The 25,138-nt window shown below is 47.4% G+C and overlaps 1 long non-coding RNA gene across 2 annotated transcripts; it reads left to right on the top strand.

Annotated features, from left to right (window-relative positions):
- The first annotated feature begins 732 nt into the window (after positions 1-732).
- Positions 733-23,589, top strand: LOC122370865. Of its 2 annotated transcripts, none has more exons than XR_006254622.1 (4): positions 733-776; positions 12,711-12,815; positions 13,142-13,329; positions 22,233-23,589. It is a non-coding gene; the product is annotated as an uncharacterized LOC122370865 (long non-coding RNA). The 2 variants fall into 2 exon arrangements; XR_006254621.1 differs by lacking the exon at positions 733-776 and adding an exon at positions 833-982.
- The last annotated feature ends 1,549 nt before the right edge of the window (positions 23,590-25,138 follow it).

Here is a 25,138-nt window from a genome sequence, read left to right as displayed (position 1 = left end):
AATCAACTACGATTATTTAAAATAGTTTGCGACGCTCAGAAAGACAAAATAAATTTCGATTCCATCTCCCCTCTCCTAGGATAACGAATATACCAACGGTGGTATATACTAGCTAGCGTAAATAAACGACACGAAATACAAATATTTTGTGGTACAAAACTTTTTTATTCTCATCGAGTAGTACATTCAATCGATTCTGTAAAGAAAATTTATTGAAAAACATCATGCTTTTTTATTTAGAAAATACCTACCAAGTGGCGCTCGACCAATCAGATCCGGCCGCTGCCGAAGCGGCGTCAGCCATTGCGGCGGGTCGTTCCATAGATAATAGCGAAATAAATACTTTCCACGATTAAAGAGACGTTGAGTATAGTTTAAAACATTCCTCTAATTAAATTATCAAGTTTAAACTACTGGGCCAGGCCGATTTCTTCAGGAAAGTAAGCATTTCGATGTGATGGAGGCAGTGCACGGCCGGCCACCATTCTCTCAGTTGCTCTCGGCCGGCGAATCCAGCGTAAGGTACGCGATTTTGCAAATTCGCAAATAAATGGAAAATCAAGTGCAAGTGTCCTGAAAAGTAATCGACGACGTAAAGGTGAGTGTTGTGAATGCTATGGGATAGTTTTCGTAAGAATCGGTTCGTTGAAATTGACAGAAATTCGTTGGTAAGACTGCGCTGTTCATAGATATACAGACTAGACAGGGCAGCTGTTTAGCGACGGCATGCAGAGGGCGCCGCCATTTTGGGGCAGCCCTCGGCGGGGCGGCTCTGTGTAAGTGAACGGGAAAATGGGAAAGTTTACGGCACATTTTTTTTGGTATTTTTTAGGGTGAAAAGTGTTTGTCTCTGGAGTTCAGCTCATAGATTGAAGCTTGGAGAATGTCAAATGGAGGTTGAATTGTGCTCAACTAGTTTTGATTTAGATATATGAAGATAGAAAGGAGGGAGTGTTACCCGGATGGCGCCATTGTCTGACAGGTATGCTGCTTTGCATTTCAGGGTATTTAAGGGGTTAATAGTACATCTTTTTGGATAAACATTATGTGGAAGTACAGTAGTATCTCATACCTTTATTTTCTTCCTTATTTACTATATAAACAACAAAAGATCTGGGCATTGAAAAGTGTAGTTTGTGATACAAAATGCTGGTGCTAAAATGAGTTTTATTGTAGGCCTATGGTAGGTTAAATCATAGCAATTTGTCAAATATATCCTCATTTCATATTTAAAAACACTTCAGCTTTTGAAAAGTTACTGTGCGCCAGACTGCAAAGCGCGTCAACACAGTCAGCAAGCCGCACAAGCTGGGGCGACATGTCTGCTTCAGTCCTCTGAAAATCTGCAACAGATATCAGCTGCACTGACTAGCAAGACCTACATTTTTACCACAAGCTTCTATATCTTCACTGTTGACAGGAAATGCTGCAATATAACCCTCGCATGTGTGCGGCGTTTGCCAGCTTCTAATGTGTAGGGGGGGGGGGGGTCGGTTGGACCCCCCCTTGCCGTTTGGCCCCTGATCGAGCTAGAGCTTCGCGGAAAAAACGAGCGTGTTGCCCGTGACGAGAGGAAGCCGATGATACCCAATTTTAAGGTCCTAGGTCATTGGTTGACCTTCCAGGTCAGGTCAGTGACCCAAAGTCGGGAAAATCGGGACCTGTTAGAAAGTCGTAAAGTGTGGCTGCTAAGGGGTTTTTCGGGGTGCTGATCACGAATATCGTGTTAGTTTTGATCACAGATGATGTCTTTAAGCATTTAGACCAGGTCAGGTCAGGTCAACCAGTAGGCGTCGTGACGGGTATTCGTAGTACGTGTCAACCGCCTCTGACAGCTTCGTAACATGTTACGAAGGCACCAAAACTACTTCCTAAATGTTCAAATGGTTGCTAAATTCGAATTCAGCTCCAAAAACTAGCCTAGAAACATGTACAGCTCGAAAAAGTGAACCGAGGTCACCCGAGGTCACCAAAGGTCAATGACCTGACCTGACCTTCAGGTGACCTTGACACCCACCCTAATGCATGGAAGCAACATCAAATCACATGTTTGAACGTTTGAAACCACGAAAAGCTTGCAAACGCGCGGCTAATGCGAGCCGATATACGCAGAATCGCGATTCCGGCCAAACATGGTCTCGGAAAAGGGGTCACAGGTCAAAGGTCATTTGGGTCAGGGTCATGAAATTTTCAGGGTAGGTGTAAAATTGATCAATGTGAGGGTACTGAAAGTTTCGTCGCGATCGGCCGCTTTTTACGCGAGTTATTCGCGAAAAACCATGGGGGGGGGGTCCATCCGACCCCCCCCTACACATGCGAGGGTTAAGACTTGAAATCATGCTGACTTGCAGTCAGAGTCAGTGACTGCATTATGTCTCTGACGACTGACTATCTGTTCACCATTTTCTTGGAGTAGATATGATATGCCAGAGCAGCAGATATGCATTGTATAATGTTATGGCCAGCAATGCTCAACAAAAAAAATGTTTACCTTTCTGCTGCAAATTTAACCCTCGCCGGCCGGGTGCCGCCCCCCCCCATAGGGTTTTTTCGCGATAGCTCCGAACACGCTGGCGATAGAGAGCTGAAACTTGGCATACCTGACCTTTGATCCAAGCCGAATCTTTTGACACCAACCGCATTTTTGAGTCAGGTCAGGTCACTGACCTATGACGTCATAAGTGAACCTCTGCACGGTCTTAAGATGTCGCAACTTCGCAACGCCCTCACTGCCAGAGGAGATGTCACAGGGAAATGAAACTTGCAGGATCTAGTATCCATTATGAGTCCCACAACTTGTATATCTCGGATTTTTCCTAAAGGTCATATGAGGTCAGGTCATTTTCGTGACCTCACCATTATAAGTCAATGGGGAAAAATGAAAACTGCTATTCTGGCGCCGGGAACGATCTCCAACTATCTCAAGCACACAGAATCGTGATTTGATGCACTCCTTGCAGGGTTAGATGCGTCACTTTTGCAATGTTGACCTTGCGTGACGTCATTTATGACGTCATCAAGGTCATATTAGTTTTTCGTCAATAACTCTTGATCAAATTGAGCTAGCGAGTCGGGAAAGCCACCAATGGACTCAGGAAGACCTTCCGAATCGAATGATATGCGACATGACCTCTTTCGACCAACTTCGTGACCTGGGGGTGCTGACCTGACCTTGACCTGAGGTCAACACCCCAAGTTGACCTGACCCGGACAAAAAGTATATCATTCGACGCGCCTGAGCAAGACGAACACGATGCTGCCAAAATCGGCGCTCTGCGGCCGTTTTTTGCGAAGTTATTCACCAAAAACTGAACCGTACCTTGGGACACTTGACCTGACTTCAGAGGTCACCGGTTGACCTAGGACCTTAAAATCGGGTACCAATCTCTGCGTCTCGTAACGGCGCACACGCTCGTTTTTTTGCGACGCGCTAGCTCCACCAGGGGCGAAACGGCGAGGGGGGGGGGGGGTCGTACCCGCCCCCCCCCCCCCCCCTCGGCCGGCGCGTATGTAGAAAACCAATAGGTCCGGCGAGGGTTAAGCCACCCTAGCCGTTTTCACGACGGAACTTTCGCAGAGGAACCTATTTGATACCTGAAAAGTACCTACTCTTTGAGGCCTTAACATCCCTCAAACTGAAATATTTTATGTTCAAAATAATTTTAGAAGTTTAAATCCGGGCATTCTTTGCCCTCAAATCACTTATTTATTTACAAACACAGCAATTTTCGGTTCTAGTAGCCCACCTTTCGACTATGAGGTATCAAATCAGCGTGGCAACTTGCTCCCTCTTTGCTCCCTAGGGTATCTAATTCCGGAATTCTTAAAAACAAGGAAAGTATATATCGAGTTCTCTTTTATACCTATTCAGTTATGTTTTAATGGTGATTAAAATATGGCAAATTTTTTAATTACATTTCATATAAGAAAACACGCAAAACAATGAAACAAAAATAACTACGGCAGATAATTACCTTCAGGTATCTAATTCCGACCAATCAGCAACTCAGTAGGATATGACGTCATACAAGAATGGTGGTGAAGACCGTTTGCAGTCCCGGCCGCGAGTTACCTAAGTGTGGAACTACCCAGCGCCGAGCCGGCCGGATGACGTCACACCACGGCCAGTGCCGGCGCAGCGGCAGACTGGCCGAGATTGGCATGGTCTTAACTTGGCGAAGAGGCATCGAACGCCAAACTTCTGCTGCAGCTATAAATCACATTTCATGTGTTCCATCCATGTGTATGAGCTATTAAGTCCTTCGAATTCCTAATGTGTAAGTGAGCGTACCTGCATTTAGCAGTGTGTGCTATGCTATGTGGATTGAAAACTGGGGGCACATCCGACACACTGCGCAATGGATTCCGTTATTGCTTGGCTGATTCTGGCTTTGTGTCTTCGCACGAACCATTGAAAGGGAGGACGTCATTTTTAAAGGTTGTCAGGTGCACTCAAACGTTTTAATAAGCAACTGCTGATTGAATTTCTGGCGACGTTAGGCGGCACGGGTGGACATCGATAGCAGCGCCTCTATCGGTCACTAGGGAAAGCTGGGCTGTAGGCGACGAAATACCGGCTGAGTTGTCACACGTTGAATAGGTTTATAGATATCCGTCTTAAGAAAAAGTTGAACTTTTGCCTTCAATATTTCTACAGGCAATTTTAGAAGTGTCTTCACATAGGTTATAAAACCGTTTAAGATTATTGTATTCACTTCAAGCCTTCCCTATTGTTCTTCACCATGATGCGGGAACTATTTCTAATTAGTGTTTCTAGCTTAGTAAGAGAACATATTGTGCAAACGATGAAAAAAGCATCAATGGAAGATTTTAAATGCAATTTTCTCTAACAATTAATGGTAAATTCTCTACATATCAAGGAAAAGGTGCATGCTAACTGATAATTTAAAGTTCTTGGGGCCAGTTGTTTTCTTCTTTTCTTACGTCGCCCAAATGGCCGCGAATACACTTGTGATAACGCCTATCGGAGGGGTGGTGGAACGTTCTGTTCACAAATGAGTATCTACCTACCTAGTGCCTACCTGCATTGGCAAATAACTTGGTCGCGACTCGCGGTCAATTAGGCATGATTCACAAAGTCCCTTATCTTTTATTAGAGTTACTAAGCCCAATGTGCAACATTTGCGTCTTTTCGCGTTGCATCGGGTAGCAAATGAGAAAATCTGCCTCTTCTCCACAGCCCTCAATTCAAGAAACCGTCCTTTTCCTTATCACACCATTCCATAACATAATTTTCAAACATGGGTATCCTCCCCACACAAAAAAAAACTGAAGCAGTTTCCTTCGGCTCCAATGCGCCGCTCGCCCAGGGAGACGGAAGTGTTATATTCTCGGCGGTCCAGTCTGCATTCTGCAGCACAATTAAACTTGGCGGACCCCCAGCGCACGACTGAACGATTCGTATTGTTGCGAGTGACTGTGACGACAGCAAATGAATTCACTGGTGGTTTCGGAATAATTAACAGGCGGCGCAGCCCAGTGCCTCTTACAATGAATTACAGTGGCGAATGCACTATTGCAGAGAAGAAATGGATTGAGCAGATGCCCAACCTCGCTGTATTATCAACTAAACATTAGATACGCTTTACATTTTAATCAGGCAATCATGGAAACAAACGACTTGCGAGTTGCGACCCTTCCGCCTTACATAACTCGGCAGAATGCCCCTGAGTCGGCTAAACTACACTGCATCTCTTCAAACCCTAAGTATTTTACAATTTACCACTCAGCTATGCCACAGGCTTATAATTCACTGCTAAAGTCTCAACTCCTTTTCCCCTATCATCTTTTTGGCACCGTCAATCGCCATCTGCGCTGCCCACTGTCCAGCAAATAATCAGGCCGTCTCCAGTCCTCTGGCAGGGGCTTCCAAACTCAAGCGAACTCGCCGAAGTTTCGCCATTCAATGCGCAGGATCTGTACAATTGAGTCTGAGAGCCTCTGGGTTGGCTCGGCGCGCCTGCGCTGCACCGTTGGTCCGGCCAAGTACGCGAGTTACGTCATGCTATAAGCGTCATCCCCCGACCAAAGTCACCAATCAGAGCCCTAGAATCGACTTGTAGTTCCACACTTACCCCGCGTTCGATGTCTCCCGGACGACGAAGATTCTATGCCGTCCGGGCCCAAAATGCCGTTCGATGTCGCACGGACGGCAAAGATTCTACGTGACGTCACGTAGAATCTTTGCCGTCCGCGCAGAATCTTTTGAGCGTACTACGGTGGGCAGAGAGGCAATGATGGCGCGTATTTCAAAAGCGGCGCAGCAGCTGTTTGCAGAAGTTGTTGACATTTGTGCGCGGTTTCTATGGAAACGTAAACTTGGGCCTTTTTCGAAACTCACGCACATTGTGTAAGTGGCGCACAAAATGGCCGGCCTCGTCGTCCGACTGTGTGCTTCACCGAACGCAAAATAGAATAATCTGCGTAGAATGTTCTTCGTCCGAGGAGACATCGAACGCGGCCTTAGGTAACTCGCGTCCCGGCCGGTAGGTCACGTGACCGCCGGGCGCCTCGGGTCACGCGGCGGTCGGGAGTCGGACGCGGGGCGTGGTCGCGGGCGGACGCGCGGGGCATCATGCTTTGCTTTGCTTGCTTTGTCAACTTCATATAACTTACTATCGCATTCGTGTGAAAGCCAAACACTGCTCAGTCCCCTTAGAAATTGAGTTTTGGAAAGCTCAAGTCCCTATAGCTCCTCAGGTCGGCAACAGTTGAAGCCTCATCTGAACCCATGTGAAAAAAACGAGGGTAAGAAACCTTGTGTTGCTTTTTCTTTTACCGTCATAATTATCTCAAACCATCACAATTTTGAGTTGCCACATTGTCTGCTTCACTACATTCGTGTAAAACTTGGTTGAAGGCTAGTGGCTCAAAGAAAGGTGAAGATATTTCTTTAAGTGCCTAATCCGTGAAACATCCCGGCTTTACAAATCTACACTTTTCATTTTCTCCACGATACATTTTTTAAAATTGTTTAAATTTAATCTACATTTGTTAAAATCGGGGCTTTGGTTTTGTGTAAACTAGATCATAAAGTTTACTATAGTTTTGTGTAACCTGATGGCTGAAGAAAATAGTAATTTTGCTAAAATGATGTGCGGAAATTTGTTGCTTTCCAAATCAAATTACTCATACCTATATTTCATTCAAAATTAGGAGGCATTATTACTGTTTTTTTTTTGTAACATGAACTGAGTTTGGGTACGGTGCTCCGGAAACGTTGTGGAACTTTAAGCTAGCTAGAGCAGTTTCCATAAAAATTGTTTAGATAGTTGACATGGCTTGTTGACAACTTTTTTGCTGTTTCTAAAAAAGTGAAAAAAATATTTTCCTGCATTAAGCACACAAGGCATGTTATTCTCATAAGCTATCGAATGTGTGTGTGTGTTTTTTAAGCTGTTTTTTAAGCTTTTAAGCTGTAACTTCAGTTACTTCACTTTAGAACATATTGCCCAGAATGCGTCACTGATCATGAGCTGGTATATCATATCATATGTAGCAAATACATAAATGAGAATAGTGTGTCATGAATTTTTGTGCATGCTTCTGGATCATCTGTAATTACATCAAAGGCTCGGCTCAAGAGTGTCCTGCCGACCAGCTTATGCCCAACCCTTTCTGTCCGCAGAACGTCGCCTGCGACTCCCGCACGCCGTTTGCCCCGGCCGTCCGTACTGGTCTTCGCGCTGCGAGCCGCGCTGGAGTTCGCGGCGGCGTCGTGGAGCTCCCATCGGGACGGCGTGTGATGCCCGCGTTGAGCTTATAAGCCGTGAGCTTCGATTGGCGGCTCACCCGGTCACCAGCTGTATGTACAGCCTCGGCCCCGACGACCCCGCTAATGGCCGAGACCAGCATACCCCCGGCATGGGTCCGCTGTCCGGCGCAGCGCTGGCCGCCCGCATGCTACTTTTGGCTGTATCGCTGCCCAGCGGGAGCGCGCTCCACGCTGCGGAAGAGGTACACGTTGCGACCCGACTGAGGACCGCAACCGGATGGTGACACGTCGGCCTCTGCGCCCTGGCCGGGGCAGGCGTGACCGACGTCACAGTGGAGGAACGCCCAAACAAGACCAGCCCACCGTCGGAACTCGGAGCAGCATGGAAATATCATGTTCTGCCTGGACGTCGGACCCGGCGGCCGCAGTGCACCTGCACACTAGGGTGGCCATTTTTTTGCAAAGTACACGGAATCACCGCTCCTAGCCTCGATTCTGATGCATTTTTTCATGCTGATTCCGAATCCGTCGAGAAAAATGAAAAATTCGTAAAAAATTTGACCCCTGGACGTCCTTGAAGTTTTTGGATAAAGTGAAAATATCAACATCTCACTGTCTAATCGAAAGTTGCGTTGTGTTTAGACTAAAAAGTTTATATGAACGTGAAATATGGTCTGTTGGCGTCACAATGCCGCTAAAACCAGCAATATTACTCATTTGGTTTAGCAACAGCGTTCAATAATATCGGCACCCTTTGGGGCAATCTGCCTCTGATGGCGAGTATCGAACTAATAGTGATACACGTCTGCCTGTAGGTGGCAGCACTGTTCTCCAACCTTTGATTCTTTGATAGGTCATTGTGATATCATTAACACGTTTTATAATCATGTTTTCCTTGCCAAAAGATACAATAACCATTAATCTGATTGTCTGAAAGAAATTTCAAGCATCAGTGTGTCATTTTCCTTACCTAAACAATGTCTAAAATAAGGCTTTTCTAACCAAAAGCAAACAATCTGGGTGAAACGGCAATGCCCCAGCAATGTAAGCAACGATTACACAAGGAATCGTTTATGACAGGCTTATTTCGTTTAGTGTCATGCAGGGGATGCACCTATAGATGTTCGGCGAGCCCCACCGGCAAGTGGTCGTAAAACCCTGTGACCTGACTTCAGCCCAGCTGCCGCCCCGCAGTGATGTGTTTGGAAGATTATGCAAGCTCAACTCTCAAGCTAGAGGCGATGGCGTCGTGCCTCACCTCACTGATATGTATCACGTACCAATAAAGCCCATCATTAAACATGTCTCCGATGAAGTTAATGTATGGTTACGCGCTTCCTTGCCTGTCTGGAGGGTGTGAAACTGCCGTCCGCGGCGCCGCGGAGACCGTGTCGCTGCAGACACTGACCTCATGAGAACAGCGGCCCAAGTCGGAGACGGCCTTGCTGGCTGTTTTTCAGCGGACCCGACCTGTCGCCTAACTATACCGGATTCACTGCCAGCCACAATGAGCGAATTCCCGCAGAGGAAGTGTAAATGTAGCGAGGCAGAAGGCCCACTGGAGGGTGTCTCACTCTGCCGAGCAGCGGCACAGAGCAGAGGAGCAGCGCTGCCGGTTTTTCGCCTGTCCTTTCCAGTATCCCGCTGTTGCCTAGCTACTGGCCGATGTGCTAATGCCTGGCACCGAGCTGATCTGCGAGGAAGGACAAATCCTCGGGATGTTCCGGTAACTAATTCCGGTGCGCTGTCAAACAGCGAGCTGGTCCCTTCAGATTGTGCAGTTGTTAGGGTCTGACGCTTTAGCGATCTTGCCTATTGTTCGACAGTTCATGATTTTGGCCACCATTGAGTCAATGCGCTGGGCAGGCAAGTAAGTGCATAACCATAATACTTCACCGGTGACCTGTTAAATGATGGGGTTTATTGGTCCGTGACACATCAGTGCCGCACAACGCCATCGGCTCTAGTCTACGATTGCATAATCTTCCAACGACATCACTGCGGGCCGGCAGCTGGGTTTAATCAAGTCATAGGGTCTTACGACCCAACCAAATGCCGGTGGGGCTCGCTGAGCTTCTAGGTGCATCCCGTCCCGTGTATGCTACTGAACGAAATTAACCTGTCGTACACGATTCCTTGTGTAATCGTGTTTACCCTGGCCTATTACCGTTTCATTCACATTGTTTGCTTTTACCTTATTTTACCTCATTTTAAACATTATTTAGGAAAGGAAAATGACACACTGATGCTTGAAATTTCTTTCAGACAATCAGATTAATGGTTATTGTATCTTTTGGCAAGGAAAACATGATGATAAAACGTGTTAATGATATCACAATGACCTATCAAAGAATCAAAGGTTGGAGAACAGTGCTGCCACCTACAGGCAGACGTGTATCACTATTAGTTCGATACTCGCCATCAGAGGCAGATTGCCCCAAAGGGTGCCGATATTATTGAACGCTGTTGCTAAACCAAATGAGTAATATTGCTGGTTTTAGCGGCATTGTGACGCCAACAGACCATATTTCACGTTCATATAAACTTTTTAGTCTAAACACAACGCAACTTTCGGTTAGACAGTGAGACGTCGATATTTTCACTTTATCCAAAAACTTCAAGGACGTCCAGGGGTCAAATTTTTTACGAATTTTTCATTTTTCTCGACGGATTCGGAATCAGCATGAAAAAATGCATCAGAATCGAGGCTAGGAGCGGTGATTCCGTGTACTTTGCAAAAAAATGGCCACCCTACTGCACACGTGCGGAGAGGGGCGCTGGAGGCTACTCTGGAGCTTCTGCCATTCCGCGGCGCGACTGCTGGCAAAACGGCGGCGATTGAAGCGGTTGGGAACAGCTGCAGCAATGGTGATGGCGGTGATGGCGACATGGCGGTTTGGGACTTCATCTCAGCGCGGCCGCCGCCCAGGCGCCGCTGCGCCCGGCTGCTCAGCCACCTACCGGATGGCGGGGTGGCCCTTACGGCCCTCACGCCCGTTCGGTCTGCGGCCACGTTGTGGGGTGGCGGTCGCGGGGTTAGCGGCGTTGGACTTCGTCCTTTATCCAGACTGCACCGTACCATCTGAACGGATGGATCTGCCAAGAAAGATGACATCCAAGGCGGCTATGAGGCGATCACAAAGCTTCACCAAGAGCTTCTCCTTCATGGGGCCGGCCGGCCGTTAAGTCGCAACACCGGCTGCCGAGTGCCAACAGCTGCGTGCGCTGGCGCCGACGCGTTGTGGGCCGCGCTGCTGACGCCCAAGCTGCGATATCAACCATCTATGAATAAGTGGCAGCGGTGGCGGCTTGTCAGTTGTTAACGTGCCTTAACAGACGTTGCGAATAGCCCGCGTTGGAATCGCATGGTTGGCAACACAACGCAAGTAAAAATGGGCTTCCTTGATGAACCTACTTTTTAAGCATTGTAGCCTTTGTAATTTTGGATGTTTTGCTGTAGATATTATTTTCTACATATATACTATATAGGCACTCACGTGCTTTAAATCGCGCAATGCAATTGAACCATAGTAAAGACAATGATAAATGAACTGAGAGCTGACATGCCCCATGCTTTGTGTGTGTATGTGTGTATGTGTTTTTTTTTTTGGCGAGTCGATAAAAGTGGTTTTGGACACTGGATGAGTTTTTAGGGGTGTGGTGAGGGGGGGATGTAATTCCACAGACCTTCTGTCAGATTCACTAATGCAGTAGGTCTGTGCGGTGTTTAGTTATCGGAGCATTCTTTGAAAGTCGTGAATAGGGCCACCGAGTACCTAAAGCCGTGATATTCTCCCACAAAAACTTTTTTTAAATAACCGGGGATAGGTGCATGAGCAGAGTAAATGCTATTACGAACGCCTATCACAATGCTGAGCGAATAGGAAAATCCTTAGATGGAGAATTGTGCCGCGTTACGGGTGCTCGGGCGCAGCCAATCCACCGTTACCCCAGCGGTGACCTTGACCCGCATCGTCTGTCTCGGCTCCAAAGCCAAACCGGCGTGGAATTGGGAGTGTTCGAGCACTCATGGTCCAGCGCAATTCTCCACCTAAATCCATTCCTGATACACATTTGCTTGCTCATAGTCATGTAACCCCGGTAAATTCACCCAACTTTCATATTGGTCGCTCCATAGACAGATGGCCACAGAGATCAACTTAACCCTAAAAGGCCATTGTTGCATTCATTTAGTGGAGATCATTAAAGAGCCGTGACAGGCCACAAGTCGCGTGACATCATACGTGTAACGACCAATGACGTCGGCCTGCAAAACCCAATGGAAGCGGCTAGCAGCGTGCAATAAAACAGGGCGCTGCTTTCTAAATGTCTGTCGTGCGCCATAAATGAATATATTCTTTGTAGCCTGGCAACTCAGTATCTTTTTTTTAACTATTGTACTAGTATTTAATAATTTCATAATTTTATAATTGTGCTTACGCTTTATGTTTATATTAGTGATAAATCCTTAGATAAAGTAATCGATGTGATATTTAATAGAAAAATAGCAAACTAACGCACCATTCATTCGAAAGCTGGGGAACCTACTAAAAAGAACTACTAAAATTCCTGAGGAACCAAAGGATCAAATGGGGATCAAATAGATGCCTGCTATTCCGTCGTGAAAACGGCCACTGTGCAGCTGATGAGCACCTCTGCACTGGCAATGTGTTATCGGCATTGCCGTCTGGGCTGTGGTTGGTGCATTAAAAATAATAGTCTACATGTGAAATTCCAAAATTGTGAACCATTTTATAGCCTTACAGATATTGCAATATTTCTCTTGCCATCTAAATGGTTTGAAATACCTAAGTCTTCATTGACCTGGGTTTTTGAGCAAAGTTGGTAAATGCATATTTCAAACTGAGTACAGTGGTGAGCGAGTAGGAAATCCTTTCCTGATGCATAGTTACTTGCTAATGTAACCCAGGTAATTGACTCAAGAAAATGATCAATTAATGTATCTATCTTTCAGGTTCAGTTATATGCGCAGCTCACAAGTGCTCAAAAAGGCTGCAAGATGCCTAGCTAGCAACTGCTCCAACCAGTTTGAAGGAAGAAAGGGTGTATTTCTCCGCAGGTAAATAGAACATATCTTTTTTCAGTCAAGTCTGAGAGGATGTTTTAGAAATGGATATAAATTGCAGTTAGTATTGTTCTTATTATGTGTTTTGTGAGATAGTCTCTGTTCATGTTGTAATGTGGATACATCACAATCCATAACAACAGTTGGCCATAAGAACAATTGATTAAACAATGGTCTGTGAAAAGCTGAGTAGCATCAAGATGCAGTGAATATAAATGTATAGTTACAAAGGATATTTCATTTGAACAAATCTCCTCCCAATCCCTTGTTACCAGTTATTCAACACATTGACAGATGCCTGTCATTTTTTCACTTTCTAGGTTTCCTCAAGACCCAGATGTGTACAGCGAAAGGACTGGCGCATTCAGGTGAAGATGGATTGGTGGCAACATTTGTCGGAAGGGGGCAAGCTTGGCCATGCGGCACACTTCATGATGAGGGCTCCTTCGATTGCACAGACCAGCTATGGTGCAGTCCCATCAGGTCTTTCTTCCCTGCTCACCTGCAGGTGAGTGGCATGTAGTTGTGCAAGGTGAGCAGAGTCCACTGCTGTGTCATAACTAACATGTGAAAGCAGCCTGCGATCTGTTTATACTGTTACAACATACCATACCAACTTTGAGCACAATCATTGCAGATGTTTGTGAGAAATAGATACATTGTATTCACATTGTATTCACATTGTTTCGGAACTTTCCCCAATCGACTTGGGGCTATTACAGTTCCAAAAGGATCGGTAACAGCGAAAAACAGTGGCGTCATCACATCATACATAGTGAGCACAACACAAATGCCGCAGCCTTAATCAACATAACGAAAAATGATAATAATAATTGCTAACAATTAAATTGCAGGTTGCACGTTGAATGTAACATACAATGGGATGGTTGTTCGAGATGCTCACAGCCACATTCAAGTACACTAACATACATGTCATCAAGAACGCAGGTATTTAGATTATGTCTCTACAGGTCGGTCACATATATGGCTCACTAACTTGCTAGCAAACGTTGGTATTGGCAGTAGTGTCAGATCATGAGGCAGAGCATTATATTGTCGGGGTGCGCGACTACAAAAACGTCTCCGGCCCATTTCTGTACAGGACATAGGTACCTGCAGATTGTTATTCTGCCTAGTATCGCGGTCCCGAATGTCCGACCTCAAAATGAGGTTGTCGGCAAGCGTTTTAGGCACTCCCGTGCGACGCACTTTGTGAGCCATACACAGAGTATGGTACTCGACAAGCTCACTGGCTTTAAGCCAGCCTAATTTATGTAATAAGTCAGACACGTGATCAAATTTCTTGCGTCCAAAAATGACTTTAGCCGCATAGCTTATGACTTTTTGGATGCGATTAATATTTTTGCGCGTACCATTACCATAAACAGACAAACAATAACGGATATGTGAAATGACTAACGCATCAACCAGTATCGAGACTGACGGCGGCAGGTGACCCCTCAGTTGCGCTAATCCGATGAGGATCCCAAAACAACGCTGAGCGATTGATGAGACGTGCGCATGCCAGCTGAGAGTACAGTCAAACTGGACTCCAAGGTTTCTGGTCTCCGAGACGGGAATCAGAGTACAACCATGAAATCTAACAGTGCCATTAGGGGGATCGCGCATGTTCTTAGGACTTCCAAGTAGCATCAACTGTGTTTTACCAGCGTTTAGTTTGAGTCCGTTGGCACGAAACCACAGCCCTATGCATTCTAGTATTCGTTCTAATTTGCAGGTTACTTTTTCGAATTCGTCTTTTCTGCCACTGACTAAAATCTGCGTGTCATCCGCATACTGAACAATCACTGCATCTTCAGCAAACAAACTTAGATCATTAGCAAAAATACAATACAGGAGTGGACCTAAGGCCGAGCCCTGGAATACACCGATATCATTAGGGAGGGGTTTGGAACACTGAACAATTCCTTTGCTGTCGGTAAAACGAACACTTTGAGTGTGACCACAGAGGTAGCTAGAAAACCAGGAAATTTCGATCTCATGCAACTGCAGCTTTGTTAGAAGTTTAGAGTGATCAATCACGTCAAAGCATTTACTTAAGTCGAGCATGCAGAGAAGTGAAAGTTCTCCCTTGTCGTTAGCAGAAAGGATGTGATCAGAAATGGTAAGGAGAGCTGTTTCGGTTGAGTGCCGTGGACGAAAGCCGTGTTGCGAGGGAGAAAGAAGATGGTTATAAGACCTGTACACCTGTAAGACCTGTACACTTGTTGGTGAACAGCGCGTTCAACAATTTTTGCGATGACGGGAACTATCGAAATCGGCCACTGGCGGTCGCAGCCGCTAGCAAAAGGGGGGGCCAAAGTCACACTCGCGATAACATTTACCTATCCGTCACCGGGAGGGGGGGGATGATCGGCAAATTTTTCACGTCCACGAGCGCCGCACAGTTGGCATTACTTATGCTTCATCCATCTCATTCTTGCGTGAAATCTTTGAGGTCAATTTAAGGGAAAATCACCAGTTCCATTTACCGTCTCACGGTGTGCCCACCGGTCGGGCCGCTGCACCATGACGACGGATCGGTGTAGCATAGGTATACTGGAAGGTCAGGCACGCGGATTCATGACCTTACCACTATAAAACAATTCGGAAAAGTACAGATACATCTTGCTAAAAAGTACAGATACCTCTTGCTTTGAACAAGCATGTGAAACCCAGAGAGCATTTTTAGACTATGACATTTACCCATAGGTATAGGTACCTAGTTGTGTGGCGGCGGGAGAGAGTAGGTACACCGGCCTCTGGAGACCCCCACAGGTTCCGAGCTTTCAGAATTGGCATCTGAGGGCCGCGCGCGACTCCTGCGGGGCTTCGCAACGGCTCTGTTGGGGCTCACTCAACCTGCCTAGTCCTACTGCTAAAAAGACTGGCCCTGAGCCCTAAGGACTTCATCAGTCTCTGCCAGCCCCAGGACCCACACCGGCTCATGGGGTCCCGACCCCGAAATATGAGGGAATCAGCGCGGGACCATCAGGACGTAAAGTAATCTCGATCAGGACCAACGTAAGGCTGTGCCGGCGACTGCGTGAGCCCTCTGATCTTCAGAAACCCACCCATGTATGTTTTCATGTAGAGGCTAGTTTAGGGCCCTCAGAGACCAGTACAGGGCCTGCAAACTACAAAGGCCAGTAGTTTGAGACCATCAGAGACCGAGTTGGGCTCTCAGAGGCTAATGTGGGTCCTTACTCATTACAGGCCAGCATGGGCCCTCAGAGGTCAGCGTGGGGCCCTAAAAGACCGGCATGAGCCGTCGTTGGACCCCAGAGGCCAGCAGAGGGCCCTCAAAGGCCAAGATGGGCCCTCCTCAGAGGCCAATGCAGACCCTTAGAGGCCGGCATCGGGTCTTCAGCAGCCAGTGCGGGGCCCTTATTGGCACCTAAAAGTTCGTCTTGGGACACCAGAGACAGAAATAAGGCCACCAGAGACCGGTGTGAGACCCTCAGACGCCGGTTGGGACCCCTGAGGCCGGTTAGGGGCCCTCATAGGCCAGATGTGGGGCCTCAGAGGTTGATGTAGGCTCTTAGCGGTCAACGTGGGCGCTTGACCGCCACTGAAGTTCCCTCAGAGGTCAGTGTAGGACGTTCAAAGACCGGTGTGGGAGCTATATTAATAGCTGGGCGTGGGTTTTTTAGCCTCGTGACGATCGAATAATTGCCAGGGCCCCATACACCTATATGGGGGCCCATTGGTTGTTTGAGGGGGGGGGCAAATGATATGATGGCCCCCTTTATTGACCTTTGGGGGCATGGCCCTGATGCCCCCCCCCGGCCCCCCGCGACCGCCACTGTGTACACATTACACACATGCCTCTGAGATTACATACTAGCTCATGCAAACTCTATGCAGGCCCCGGAGGTCCCACGCTAATCCTTAAGAAACCAAGCCGGCATACGGCGTCACCACCGGGCTTCTGAGGTGCACAGCACCAACCCATGAGGTCTTACTTTAGTGTCTTGGAGCCAATCTCCTTTAGCAGGGCCCACCCGCCACTGCCGAAGAGGGTCTCATGCCAGCCATTGCTGAATGCTGGGCCTACGAGAGCCTCAAGTAAACCCACGCTGATATTCCATATAAGATCAGGCCATACTCGTGAACCGGTGCCAGCGACGCTGACCGCCAAATTGACAGAATGCGAAACTGAGCCCACTCATGAGTGAAATTTACGTCCTTTGATGGCGCAAGAAAGAAAATGAAACATACGAAAAGCTTTTCTAGGACTTTTGTTCGATCTGAAAGGTGGGGCCAAAAGATAGTATGGCCCCACCTTTCAGCACCAAAGGGGGGGCCATGGCCCCCGTGCCCCCCCCCCCCCTGCGACCGCCAGTGAAATCGGCCGGTAATTACAAGGCTTTGACGACTCTCCAGATTTATAAACAGGAAAAACAAGAGAGTGTTTCCAAGAGGATGGCACCTCGGAAAGGGAAATGCTAGAGTTAACTAAATGAAGAAGCACATAGCCGATTGCATCGAAAGCCATGCGGATCATTTGAATATTGATGCCATCTTGGCCACATGCGTTTGATCCATTCATATGAAAAACAATATCTCTCAACTCAGAAAGTGTTAATAAACTTGGTTTGAAGGCGCAAGCCCCGACTCGAGGTAAACGGCATGGTATGTCAGTGGCCGGCCCCTCATTCCTCACCTCGTTGGCCACACGAGGACCCACACTAACAAAATACTCGTTAAGCTGATCGGCCGTCAGGTCGGGTAGTATGCGTTCAGCTTTTTTAGAGCTCACAACAGATCTAATTTCCCGCCAAGTGGAATGGGGACCCTGGTCGCGGATGCGTTGTTTAACCCGCGCACCGACGGGGGTCTGCGCCACCTTAGTACCGACGGGGGGGGGGCGGATGACCGCCCCCCCCCCCCTGAGATCTCGAGAACGAAGCAGGATAGCGACAAGCGGTAAACGGCATCGGATACGCACGGACAAGGTCTACAATTTTTACAAAAGTTATTTTCAGGTCAGGTCAAAGATGACGTCACAGGGGTCGAAAAAGTCAAAATGGCGGCGCTAGATATGGAGAGGGTTTTTCTCGAATAACTTTCGGAGTAGTCAAGATAGGAACAAACTAAGGGCATCATCGTGATCCTCTCGTCAATCCGCATCGAATGATATATATGTTGACCTCGAAAGGTCAAGGTCAAAGGTTGACCTCAGGTCACGTGACCTCGAGGTCATCATGTATATCATTCGATGCGTCTTGACGAGCTGAACACAATGAGACCATCCGCGCGGCTGTATCTTGTTCCTGTAAGGAGTTATTGGCAAAAAAACCTTTGGTGACCTTTGATGACGTCACATGACCTTACAGCTGCCCAACAGCAAAACAGAACTCAAGGTAGTGAATGTTGATCGTATGTGAAGTCATGTATGGTATATGGGGCCATTCCGACCCGTTTTAGTGGTAAAAACAGGGAGTTGATTTTTCCCCCATTGACTTATAGGTAATGGGGAGGTCGCGAAATTGACCTGACCTTAGGTCACCGACATCAAAATTCCGAGATATACAAATTGTAGCTACTAATGACCTAATAACATCCTGCGACTTTCAAAGGCCTCCGACATCTACTGTAGCTCTGGCACGGTGACAAAGTTGCAAAAAAGTGACTTGAGGTTGGGTCATTCAAAGTGACCTGGTGACCTGACCTTAAAAGTTAGGAGGTTCAAACTTGCACACCCTGTGTAAAATTGATGAGAGAATAGTCATACCAAATTACGCGGCGCTACGCGCCGCGGTTTTCCCGCTATCCGCGAAAAACCTCAGGGGGGGGGGCGGATATCCGCCCCCCCCCGTCGGTGCGCGGGTTAATGTCAATTGTCAAGGCGTCTATCACGTCTGATGGCTGACCGTACTGACCGGTTCAATGCCTTATACTCGGCCGAGCTGTGACCGCCGCCGTTTAGTGCCACTCGACGGCGAGTCATAAGCTGTTTCGTCTGATCACTAACTGGAGGTGCATTCGAATTTCGTATGCGAATAGCTCTCATCGGAGCGTGAATATCAAGAATGTGCAAAAAGAGAGCAAGAAAGCGCTCCCATTTGAGGCTGACGGTAGACGCGGTTAACACTGATTCCCAATTTGCAAGGGAGAGGTCAAGCACAAATGCCTGCAAGTCAATGCGTCGAAGACAGCGTGATCTGATAATACGACGAGGCTTTCGGACACGGGGAATACTGATACAAGCAAGAACAATCTTATGAGGACTAAAATGACAGAACCTCGTATGACATTGCATAACTACTTGGGGACAAGTTGTAAGCAAGACATCAAGCAGCGATCCTGTATAGTACGTAGCGTCAGTCACGCATTGGGCAAGTGAATAGTCAGTGACAAAGTTGTTAAGGGCGTTTTTGCCACAATCAGAGTTTGGTTTTAGCCAATCGCAGTTGATGTCACCACAAATCACGATTTTAGTGTGTGGATGTGCGCTGAGGACGTTTTGGAACTGATTGTCCAGATCACAAAAATCAGCCTCAATGTCCCCCACATTTTTCCTTGGAGGGCGGTACAGTGTGCCTATTATTATCTGTCGCTTGCTATTACATTTTACCATTACCCACATGGCCTCCAGCTTGCTACTTGCTACAGTCTCTGAGGAAACCTTTATCGGAGTGACTGTCAGCCCTTCCCTTACAACAAGCGCCACCCCTCCATACCCGCTGTTGTCTGGACGGTCGGCACGGTGCAGTCTATAGCCTGGCAGGACAATCAGGCGACTCGGAGTGGCCGGTCGCAGCCAGGTCTCGCAGAGACAGAACAAGTCTATTTGATTTTGGTGAAGAAGGTCCGACAGTTCTAGCAGTTTAGGTTTCATTGACTGGATGTTCAATGACCCAATGATAAATCCTTTTGGCCGTGTAGCGATTAGGGAACGGTCGGCGCTATGCCTACCGTTGATGCTGTCGCGTGGTGCTTCATCGGTAGCGCGCTGATGCTGAAGTCCCGTAAGACACTGGTCATCGAGCAGGTCAGCTGAGTGGGACTGCTTGGCATCCAACAGCTCACGGGCGGGCCCATCATCTAATCTAAAAAACCGACCACTTCACTGATGATTTGCTGCGAAACGTTTCTGGCTCCTTCCCAGGTGTACAGGCAGCCAGTCCTGTTGATTCCCCTGTAGGCGCAGTCATTCAGTCGAGTACGCATATCGAGGAACCGTGCTCCATAGGCAGCACACAGGGATGACAGTTGGTCATTCACCAGTCTGATTCTTTCCGATGCGGCTTGACCTACGTCTCTCCTTTCGATCAACGAGCAGAGAACAACGTCTCGAACATTGTGTCGCCCCTTTGCTGTTGTGATCGTATGTGCGAGGCCCTCCAGGATGTTGTCAGCTTCCGAGTCGACAGCGTCTCTTCCTTCCGGATGAATGACTACGTCCACTGCGTCGGCATTGGTTTTTCTTACCGCGGAGATGATTTGCCGACTCATATCGGCGGAACTCGAGTGCTGGGAGGAAGAGAATGCGACATTACTTCCGAAGTTGAACTCTACCCTAGCTGCTGTGCAGATACGCCTTATGTTCTCACCGCCAACTAGAACGGCTCCACTGGGAAACTGCTTTGGCTTGTTTGCTCGTCTTTTCACAAGGGTCCAGCTTGATCCATCTTCGCTCTTGGCCGTGTTTGTCGGGATTTCGTTACCGGAATCGACGTCTTGACCCGTTGAGCGTTCTTGAGCGCTCTTGCCGCGTTGGGATGCCTTTAAGTCTCTTTGCGGTTCAGAAGTCGAATTTACCTGAGCTTCCATAGGGCTGATGTTCGAATGTGTTTTCTGCTGCTCAGTTGCAGTGGGCTGCGATATGCACAGCTGTTCACCTTCACTTTGAACTGACTTCGTGTTCTGCCTCTCAGAAATATCGTGGTGGAGCTTCGTTCCGGCCGCCACCATAGCAGCCGCGCAGAGCGCTCCGAGCTCATCGACTGACTTGCTGAGGTTTCTACAGTGTACGTGATGCCCTTTGATTTCGTTTACATCACTTTCTATCTTCCGAATGATAGCCCACAGCTTGTTCACATCCAGAGACTCTGGGATGCCGAGATAGTTTGAACACCTCTCTTCCTTCTCTGCTTTCAAATCGTGCATCAGCTCTGCCAATTGAACACCCATAGCAGAGACCAGGTCACTTTGGCTGGTAAGTTGGTCCTGAAGTATTTAAATTTTCTTCTGAAGCTCTCTTGTTTTGGCTCCTTCTTTCTTTTTCATGATGATTCTCTATACACACAGCTTTTTCGCCGTTTTAATGGAGGGCTACGACGCTTATAAAAATACTTGCTCTAAAGGTGCTTTGCTCACAACGTCACGTTTGTTTTTATAATTATTTTGACAGGTTCCGCAGGCAGTTGGATAGCTGCTTCGTGACAAATATGACGCTTCTCACTTTATCTTGCTATTCTTACCTTTTTACAAATGTGGTCATTTTTCATCACTTGGTTGATATCTTGCAGTAAAAATGATACCAATATATAAAGCAAGAAACTTTCAAACAAATTAGCAAGTTTTTGTCGCGAAACGAACGCTTTACAGCTTCTATGTGTGCTACAAGCACGGAGCCTCCGGCGGACCAGCCACTCAGCTCTGCGCCTGCGCAGAGACCGTGTACAATTGTAGGTGCTTTGTGTACAATTGTGAGACAATTGTACATGCTCTGCACATGTACAATTGTACACATACAATAGTATGCCTCAAGTGATTGCTTAATCTTATAAGCCACTCATCAGATTGGTCTCCAACCAGTGTCCCAATTTTGTATGCAATGCATCTTGCCATTCTGGATTCATAAAAATACCCAGCACTGAGCACGCGCTTGCACCCAAACCACATTTCTCATTGCATTGCCAAGGGAAGTGGGTGCCCAACAATACACACAGTTTCATCAAAATGTGTCCAGGAATCAAATAGGAGTTATTGCAAACAGAACAGATTTGGCACTGATGATTTAGTAAGTGCCTGGTGGAACGTGCCGAGTTGACTCCCCAAATGCTTCAACAATGTGTAACTTCAAGGGAGAATGGATAAGCTACACAACGTGATAACTGTTTGCTAAACAGCATGTATGGCTGCAAAGATATGGGCCTCTCTAGAATGTTTGATGCCAAGTTTGACAGTTCATACTCTGTACTCATTTAAGTTTAAGTTTGACAGTTCATACTCATTTAACCCGATATTTTTTAAAAATTATATCTCAATATTTTTCGATAAACAATCTCATTTCTTTCTCGCTCGTAAATATTTGTATTCCATGGACCATGATTGATCGCCTCATGTGTGAGTGTGTGTGAACATGGCAGTGTGTGCATGTCAGTGTCGAGTCCGCTCATCGCCCTATCCCTATAGGAGAACTAAGAAGTAGGCATGATTTGTTGTTTTTATTTTCCTCAGGACCATTTCAATAGCTGCCAGAGCTGCGGGGGCTGAAGCAAAGGCTAGAAAAAGCTGCGACCAGGACGTTGGCCTGTTCCAAGCAGTCTCGAAACGCACACAAGAACGGGAAAATGTCGATCCGGACAGCACGCCTCAGGGAGCGTCACTCGTCAGAGGCGGTCTCGACGGGCAGGCCGGGCGGTGCCCAGGGAACAGCGTCACCCGTCTGTGGCTGCCCCGATGGACAGGCCGGGCGGCACTCCGGCAGCAGCTGCATCCCTCTGTAGCGGCCCCGACAGCAGGCCGGGCGGCACCTTGGGAGCAGTGGCACACGTTTATGTGTGGGGTGGCCCCGACGGCAGACCGGGCAACAGAGGCAGTGTACAGGGAATAGCGGCACCCGTCTATGGTGGCCCCGACGGCAGGTCGGACACCGAGGCGGCTCCCAGGGAGCAGCGGCACCCGTCTGTGGCGGCATCGACGGCAGGACGGGCGGTGCTGATGTAGTAGCGTCTAGTTTGCTGATAAACGTTAGCGATATAGGCATCATCCTACCCTGCGTTCGATGTCTCTCGGACGGCGAAGATTCTACGCTGTCCGGCCAATCACGTTCCAAAACCGCAGCCGAGCCTCCGCTGACCTTGAACGGGATTGGCCGGACGGCGTAGAATCTTCGCCGTCCGAGAGACATCGAACGCGGGGCTAGTCACCATGCTCAGGCGCGTCGATGATATGCTTGTGCTGGGATAAGGTCAACCTAGAATTCTGACCTTACGTCAAAGTCAGGTCAGCCTCTCCGACTCTGGCTTCGTGACGTAATCTATGTCGCTAAAGTAAACGGTGCAAAAGTTAAAAATTGGTTTACAAGATGTGTATACTATTAACTATTATCTCATGGTTTCGTGTGTTTGCATGATATTCAATCATTTTTCGGCACCAAAATAGCAGTTACCACCTTTCCCCATTGACTTGTGATGGCGATGTCACGTGACTGACCTGACCTCAGGTGACCATCAGGAAAAATATTAGAATATACAAGCTATAAGGTCTCTGGAGGGTACAAGGTTCTGTTAGTTTGATCTCCCTGTGAAAGCTCTTCTGGCACTGAAGGCATTGCGAAGTTGCGGCATGTCATGACCGCGCGGTGGCTTTATTATGACGTCATAGGTCAGTGACCGGGCATGACCTGAAAGGGTGATTAGTGTCATAAGATCCGGATTTAATGAAAGGTCAGTTGTACCAACTTTCAGCTCTCTGAGGCCAGCGCGTACCGAACAAGCACGAGTAAACCGTCTGGGAACAAGGGGTGACTAGTCCCTTGCTGCGGTACGGTACGATGATAAAAAATTGATTTCAAATACATTTGGTGATGCTATAGGCTTTAACTAATCATTTCATAATCTTACTGGCCATCTGCAGCCTTCCAATAACTCAAAAATCGGTTTGGAAAACGGGCTCGAAACCGCTCCACCCCCATTCACTTTACGTGTTGTAGCAAATGCGACTCTATGTAGGCGGCTGCCCCAACATGGCCGCCTGACCTACATGCTCGCTAGTATGGGGAGCCAATGGGCGTGTCCTATCTAGTCTGTATATCTATGGCGCTGCTCGTCCGCGGACGCGGCGCGTCGGCCATGGCCGGCTGGGGGCGGGGGTGATTCAGATTGAGTGATTTGAATATTTTTGTGCAATTAGGAGCTGAAGGGAGGTTTATAATTATCTGTTAATTATTTAATCAAGTTTAAAGTGACCAATTGGGCGCTTTCTACACCGAAAAGCAATTTATTTGCTCATATAACTGGCGGCATGGGGTGTTGGTAACGAGGCGAAAAAGTATCTTGCAAAAAGGCGAGAGATCCCGTGACGTCACGTAACGTTGTGCAGCCGCCGGCAGCCAATCAGGTGCTGGATTTTCTTCATCCAGTGACGTCATCTATTATATAGAATGTATATACAATTTGATAGGCAATGATTAGGTGGGGTGTTTTAGGAATGCAATTGAGGCAACCTAGACTTATTTATGGGGGGCAATGTTACTTTCACTGGTGGAAAACATTGAAAGCTTTTTCTGAAATGGTGTAAGGGTAGGTTCAGTATGTTTCATCAAAATATTTTGAAAGTTTCTCCTGGTGTAGCCAACATGGGGAACACGTTTTGCCAGGGTGATCAAATTTTGATGTCGTGCCAGCATTCCGGGGTAGATATGAACCCAAACTTTTTCTTTATCATGTGTGGTATGCAGCACAACATTTTAAGGACAGGTTCAGTATGTTTCATCATAATATTTTGAAACTACCCTGGCATAGCCAATGTGCGGAACTGTTTCGCCTGGGGTTTCGCCTGGGTGTTTGAATTTTGACGTCGTTCCAACATTCCATGGTAGATATGAACCCAAACTTTTTCTTAATCATGTGTGGTGTGCAGTACAACATTTTAAGGACAGGATCAGTATGTTTCATCATAATATTTTGAAACTATCCTTGCGACGATTCGGGCAGCGTCGTGACCAGCGCCGTGTTCTGTCCGCGTGCGCGCACACACAACACCGCCGTGGTGATGGAGGCCACGAACAGCAGCAGCAGAATCACCACCAGGCTGATGACGAACGTCAGCACCGACACACACACTGTGTCGAAGCGCACGTCGAGCGCAGTGTCGTGTGGCGATAGGCGTTATCACAAGTGTATTCGCGGCCATTGGGGCGACGTAAGAAAAGAAGAAAACAACTGGCCCCAAGAACTTTAAATTATCAAATAGCATGCACCTTTTCCTTGATATGTAGAGAATTTACCATTAATTGTAAGAGAAAATTGCATTTAAAATCTTCCATTTATGCTTTTTTCATTGTTTGCACAGTATCTTCTTTTACTAAGCTAGAAACACTAATTAGAAATAGTTCCAGCATCATCAAGAACAAAAGGGAA

Source organism: Amphibalanus amphitrite, unplaced genomic scaffold, assembly GCF_019059575.1.
Source record: "Amphibalanus amphitrite isolate SeventyFive unplaced genomic scaffold, NRLGWU_Aamphi_draft 001176F_arrow, whole genome shotgun sequence".
In the NCBI taxonomy this organism is placed as follows: domain Eukaryota; kingdom Metazoa; phylum Arthropoda; class Thecostraca; order Balanomorpha; family Balanidae; genus Amphibalanus; species Amphibalanus amphitrite.
This window is presented reverse-complemented; position numbering and strand designations above follow the sequence as displayed.